This window comes from Lithobates pipiens, unplaced genomic scaffold, assembly GCF_037356315.1.
Source record: "Lithobates pipiens isolate NorthernLeopardFrog02 unplaced genomic scaffold, aLitPip1_a1.2 Scaffold_22, whole genome shotgun sequence".
Lineage (NCBI taxonomy): Eukaryota > Metazoa > Chordata > Amphibia > Anura > Ranidae > Lithobates > Lithobates pipiens.
In genome coordinates, this window is record NW_027507784.1 from 194,621,073 (window position 1) to 194,628,201 (window position 7,129).

At 39.5% G+C, this 7,129-nt stretch overlaps 1 protein-coding gene across 1 annotated transcript in view; it reads left to right on the forward strand.

Moving 5' to 3' along the window:
• LUC7L (LUC7 like) overlaps positions 1 to 5,975 on the forward strand; it is a 64,377-nt gene extending 58,402 nt beyond the window's left edge. Inside the window, exon 9 of the mRNA XM_077448782.1 lies at positions 5,437 to 5,975. The gene's annotated coding sequence lies outside the window, so the exon portion shown is untranslated. The remainder of the gene's footprint in view (positions 1 to 5,436) is intronic.
• The last annotated feature ends 1,154 nt before the right edge of the window (positions 5,976 to 7,129 follow it).

Here is a 7,129-nt window from a genome sequence, read left to right on the forward strand (position 1 = left end):
ACTGAGCGAATGACAGACGAGAGCTCTGTGTTGGTAAACACAGGGCTTTCCACTCAGTACAGCGATGTGGCTTTATTTTTTAATTTATTTCCTCTCTGCAAGAAGATAAAACACTTACTTTGCTCAGTAAAGGCAGCACACTTTACACTTGTTAGCAATACGGTTAAAAATTTGATTCCTCCTTTCCAGCCAGTGTCATTAGTACAGTGATGGTGTATATTATTAGCACCGATCAATGTATTCATGTCACTGCTGATGGCAGTGTCACTGCACTATCATAGTCCCGCTACAAGTTGCTGATCACTGCCTACGCCCCTTAATAGTAAAAAAAAAAAAAAAAAAATCCACTATTTATACCATAGTTTGTAGATGCTAGAACTTTTGCACAAACAAATTACAGAGGAACGGCAGTCTGCTCACATAATTTGTAATAAAAACATCTTTGCCATTCTGAAGCTTCCCTCAACCACTTTGCATATTTTATATATACTGTGGTTCTGTGCTTGCCAAATATGCTGCAGAAATCTCCCTCCACCAAGTCTGGCTGCATCCATTTTAACTGGGTACCTGAAGCTACTGCCCATTCACTAACGGGGTTTACACAGGGGCACACCTCCAGCTCTGTGGCTCTCAATGGCCCTCTTATGACTTGTGCTCCCCCCCCCCCCCCTTCCTGGCAAACTCAGTGAGAGAGAGCTGTGCATGATGTCATAAGCCTAGGCCTTTTTACTAGACAAACAGGAAGTGGGCTGTATAAGGCATTTACTGGCAGAAAAAAGTTTTACTATCCAGAGTTAAAACAACAAGGGCAGAGGATTTAGTAGATGGAAAGATGAAGAAACATGAAGGGGTTTTTTTTTTTGTTTTTTGTTTTTTTTCTTTTACCAAATGTAGCAGAATATATTTCAGCCTACATTTATAAAGACATTTTTAATGGAGAGAAAAAAATTTTGATTGGATATGTTTTATAGCAGAAAGTAAAGTATGTATGGCATTGCCACACAATTGCCAAATAAAGTAGTGCAGTGCTGAATAGCAAAAATGTCCTGTTCATGAAGTAGGTAAAACCTTCTGGAGCTGAGGTGGTTAAAATACCAAAAATATAGTCCAAACAAATTTTTAGGGTTTACTTACCTGAATTTTGTACTTCAGAGAAAGTATTGAGTCATTTCCAGCGAGAACCTTGGGAAGGGCAAGTAGTCAAAATATATATATATTCTTTTTTTTCTCTGCATATTTATCACACTTAAATGGTTCAGGTCATCAAACAATTTTTAATATTAAAGAATAAAATGCAGCGCTTATAGAAAAATAAATTTGTGAAATTCCCTAGAGCAACCCTAAGACCCCTCTCACACCAGGGCGTTTTGCAGGCGCTATAGCGTTAGAAATAGCGCCTGCAATCCGCCCTAAAAAAGCTGCACTATTGTTTGTAGTGTGAAAGCCCCGAGGGCTTTCACACTGCAGCAGTACGCTGGCAGGACGTCGGAAAAGTCCTGCCAGCAGCTTCTTTGGTGCGGTGTGTTTACCGCTCCTCCCACCGCTGCTCCCCATTGAAATCAATGGGGCAGCGCTGTAATACCGCCGGCAAAACGCCGCTATTGCCGGCGGTTTTAACCCTTTCTCGGGCGCTAGCGGGGGTTAAAAGTGCCCCGCGAGCGGCCAAAATGCGATGGAAATTTTGCGGTAAAGCGCCACTAAAAATAGCAGCGTTTTGCCGCCCAGGCTATGGGCAGTGTGGTGTGAAAGGGGTCTTACAGATGGGTTTTGGACTAGTGACTGTTCATCAAAAACCAACAGCATACACGTGTGCGAAAAATGATATCACCTGTGCAACAAATATGCAAGTGCTTCTATGAGAAGTCTCTGGAGCAACTCTCAGGGATGAGTGTTGCACAGGTGCCTGCTGATTAACAAAAACCAGCAGAGTGCACAGGTGCAACAATCTGAATCATTTTACGTGTGATGAATCTGCAAAAAAAATCAGGAAGGGGGCAACTATCACAGGACTGTATAGTATATGTGCATAAATTAAAGTAGCCATATGATGGGCAACTAGCATTTTTGGGGAGAACAGTAATGGCAGCTTACTCTTCTCATTGCAGGTTTTAATTTTTAAAAAGAAAACAAAAAATCCCCAAAAAACCTCTTCTTCAGTTACACATATTAACCCTTCCTGACTGTAATCGGTAGATTAAAGTTTTGAGTGCAGTGCCCTGTACTGATGATGTTCATCTACACTGTTTTGCAGTTGTAATTGTAAACATTCTATTTCATTTCTTTTTACGGTTTTGTCAAACTCTCCTGTGTGCTTTTATATTCTATCTGAATGTATGTGTGCAATCTCTTCTCACAATGCCTTCATCCTCTTTTTCTTTAGAGAGACTGACAATATACAGTGCCTTGAAAAAAATATTCATACCCCTTGAAAAATGTTTTTTTTTAAATGTTTTACAAATATCTGAAGTGTGGCGTACATTTGAGTTCAGCCCCCTTTGCTCTCATACCCCTAACTATAAAATCTAATGGAACCAATTGCCTTCAGAAGTTGATTAATTAGTAATGTCCACCTGTATGTAATTTAATCAGCATAAGTACATAAGCCCTCAGGTTTGTTGGAGAACCTTGGTGAACAAACGGCATCATGAAGGCCAAGGCACACACTAGATGGATCAGGGATAAAGTTGTGTTGAAGTTTAAAGCAGGATTAGGTTATAAAAAAAATTAAAAATTACCCAAGCTTTGAACATCTCGCAGAGCACTGTTCAACCCATCATCCAAAAATGGAGAGAGTATGGTGCAACTGCAAACCTACCTAGACCTGGCTGTCCAACTAAACTGACAGGCCGGGAAAGGAGAGCATTAATCAGCAAAGCAGCCAAGAGGCCCATAACTCTGGAGCAACTGCAGAGATCCACAGCTCAGGTGGGAGAATCTGTCCACAGGACAATTATTAGTCGAGCACTGCACAAATCTGGCCTTTATGGAAGAGTGGCAACAAGAAAGCTTTCTTTCAGCAATGGCTATCAGAAGTCTGATCAGATGAGACCAAAATTTTACTTTTTGGCCTAAAAGCAAAACTCTGTGTGGCGGAAAACTAATACTACAGATCACCCTAAACACACTTTTCTTCAGCAGGGACAGGGAAGCTGGTCAGAGTTGATGGGAAGATGGATGGAGCCAAATACAGGGCAATCTTAGATTAGTTAGTCTGCAAAAGACTTGGGCCTGGTGCGAAGATTCACCTTCCAGCAGGACAGTGACCCTAAACATACAGCCAGAGATGCAATAGAATGGTTTAGGTCAAAGCATATTCATGTGTTAGACCCCATACACACTATTAGATTTTCTGCAGATTTTTGTCTTCAGATTTACTAAACCCATATAATATGAGGTCAAACCTTAAGAGTTTCAATTTGTATGCAATCGGGCAGGCCCTTGCATTACATGGTTTTGTTAAATCTGCAGAAAATCTAATGGTGTGTATGGGGCCTTAGAATAGCCCCATCAAAGTCCAGACCTAAATCCAATTGAGAATCTGTGGCAAGACTTGAAAATTGCTATTCAGAGGCGCTCCATCCAATCTTACAGAGCTTGAGCTATTTTGCAAAGAATGGGCAAAATTTTCACCCTAGATGTGCAAAGCTGATAAAGGCATACCCAGAAAGACTTGCAGCTGTAATTGCAGTGTTTCTACAAAGTTTTGACTGCACTGAATGGAAATTTTAGTACTGAAAATTTAGGATGCACTAAACCAAAAATTACCGCTTTTAAAAAACATTTAATGTTTTGTAAATAGACTTGTATTGTTTGAATTTTTTTAAAATTAATATCCATTAAAATTAATATGATTTTAATGTTGCCCATTATTGGCACCTTTTATTGGAAGAAACGCTCAAGAAAAATGCAGTCTCTAACCATCTCTTGTATCATGTCTGCAATCACTTACTAATAGTAATAACATTTCCATTCGGTGCACCTCTAGCAGACATGATACAATAGATCAATGCAGCCCATCAGATCCAGCCTCACCAGTGTCCAGATGAGAGCGGCGGTCTCCTCCTGTGTCACGGAGCTGGATTTGAATTGCCCCGCATCCTATGATGCACGACACAATGATTCAATCTCCTTGCATTTGGATCAGTGTACTTTTACAGTGGCTGTTGAACAATTCAGCTCGTGACACAGCGGGCAATCACCACTTTGTGTGAGGGGGGAGGGGAGGACACCCCTGCAATGTGCAGCACCCAGATTGAACCACCCCCTCTTTGGTGCCATTATTGCCACCTTTTTGTCTTTCGGCCAAATGGGGGGGGGGGAAACATTTTTTGGCCGATTTTATGTTTTGGTACACCTCCTACTTTTTCACATATTTATTTGTAAAAAAATGTGAACACCATTTACTATTTGCTCTCCTCTTCACAATTATGTGCCACTTAGTTTTGGTCTAGCACACAAAATCCTAATAAAATACATTTACGTTTTTGGTTGTAACATGACGATGTGAAAAATGTCAAGGGATATGAGTACTTTTTCATTGCACTGTATATGCTCACTTATCCAGTGTCAGCATCTTCTTCTTGCAGTGTAATGACACAAAGGGTTGGTACAGTCTTGGGAAATGTTGATGCTTGAACAGCAGCCTTTGGTATTGACTGTGCTGCCAGCAGTGTCTCCAAAATGGGATACAGTGTGTCTCCAAAATGGGATACAGTGTGTCTCCAAAATGGGATACAGTGTGTCTCCAAAATGGGATACAGTGTGTCTCCAAAATGGGATACAGTGTGTCTCCAAAATGGGATACAGTGTGTCTCCAAAATGGGATACAGTGTGTCTCCAAAATGGGATACAGTGTGTCTCCAAAATGGGATACAGTGTGTCTCCAAAATGGGATACAGTGTGTCTCCAAAATGGGATACAGTGTGTCTCCAAAATGGGATACAGTGTGTCTCCAAAATGGGATACAGTGTGTCTCCAAAATGGGATACAGTGTGTCTCCAAAATGGGATACAGTGTGTCTCCAAAATGGGATACAGTGTGTCTCCAAAATGGGATACAGTGTGTCTCCAAAATGGGATACAGTGTGTCTCCAAAATGGGATACAGTGTGTCTCCAAAATGGGAATTAATTGAGGTCCAAATGGGACAGTCTTTTCTCCAGCCAGATGGTGGAGCTCTGTTTTTTTATCCCGTCCAACTGCACACTTTGCCTTGACAGTGATGTTGGAAAATGCTTGTTTGCCGAGATCAATAGTTCTTTGTACTGAAGTAGTAGGTGAGCCAAAGAAATTCACCACCTGTTAATGACTCTTTATATAATTTTTTAAGTTGTAATTTGGGTTTACTGGCGCATTTATTATGTATAGCTATTTAGCAATATGTTTGAACAATAGTTGCTCTGTAAATGTAACTGCATGCATCTTTTTTTTCTTTGTAGATCAGCAGGGATCACACAGCAACGATAACAAAGTCTTGAGGTTTGACTTTGCATCTGGGGAACCTGCACTGCATCAAATAACATACTTTGTGTTGTATTTTTAATCAGTCGAGCAATGTTCTATAAATGACAATAAAGCTTTTTTTCTTACTGAAAGCTCACATTTGATAAATCCAATTTTTTTATTGTTTGAAAATAGCAATGTTATTAATTATATTCTGCTTGCCCTCAGTTGAAAGTAGTTGGTATACAATTAAATCATTTGTTTAGTGTACTAATTTTGTTTGTTGTGTTTTTTAGGGGACATGGATGGGGAAGTTACATACGAAAAACTGTTAATGTAGTTTCATGTGATTTCAAGCTCATGTATTATCTGTTGAAATGTTTTGTCAATAGGAATGTGCTTGCTGTAGTAGATCAGCTCCTTCTTACCTTTAATAATGTACATTTTAAGGTATGTTGAACAAGTTTGTCCAAGTATTTTTCAGGCTAAATCCACGCAAAATAAAAATACACGTGGGCAGTGTTAATGGAGGTAACATGTTGTATGTTTCCTATGTTATCTAGTGTGGTGATTCACAAAGATTTCTGCTATACATTTATACGTGTGTGTAAAAAAAAAAAATCATAAACCTAGTGTATCTAAAGCCAAAATGATTTTTAATAGAATGGTGAAGCTTAGAACACCTGTCAGTTATTTTTTTTTTTTTTTAATTGCTGTCTGTTTTGAGTTGTCACCGGGACAGGAATGGGTCTTATGCTTGTTGCAGTGACAGCTGTCTATTTGGGTTTTTTCCCCCCACCTATTGATATGTCTTTGGGACTGAAAATGAGCCACAGTCATCCCAATGGGATGGCAAAAAAATAAACTTGACAGGTGCCACCCCTGTGTCATCACACATCCTACTGCATCCATAATAGAAAAAAAGTTTTGGCCTTTTATATACTTTAAGGATCGGTAGATGCTTCAAAGAATGTTTGTATGGTAGAGAATTGAATGGTGTTTTTGAATTGAATCAAAGTTAAATCATACAAGCTAAAGGTTTACAAATGTAAGGTTCACCACTACAGCAGTAATGCTAATGTGGCTTGCTTTATGCATCATGAAAGTATCTTGAGTGAAAGACCAGAGCTTCTACACAGATGTTTTTTTTTTTTTTTTTTTCGTTGTGCATTTATTTACTATTGACCCTGTACACATGAGTTTCAGCTTTTAAAGGATTATGTACAGTACAGCAGCCTTATGTAGCTGGGTTGAAAAATGCAAGTACAGAGTTCGACATCCATGTACAGAACCGTGGATAACCAATCTCTGGTAGTAAATGGTAATGGCCTATTCCATGCTGCTCATTTAGGAACACATCCACCCCCCCCCCTTTTTTTTTTTTTCTCGTATAAAACAAAAAAATCTCAATTTAAAAAAACTACTGGGATGGCTAGAACTAGCTACCGAGGAAAGCTAGTTTCAAAATTTTACTGTAAAGACACTTTTCCATATGCTGACCATGAGGATGGACTGAACCTCTATAATATATTTAGACAGCTGTGACTGCTGAATAGTGATTGCATCCGCCCAGCTCAAGCAATTTTTAAATTTTATGTCCAGAGTGTAAGTAGTAAAAACCGATGCTGTTGCTGCAGGCACTGCTATTGTCTGTATAGATAATTTGCAGCAATAAGTTGGGGGGGGGGG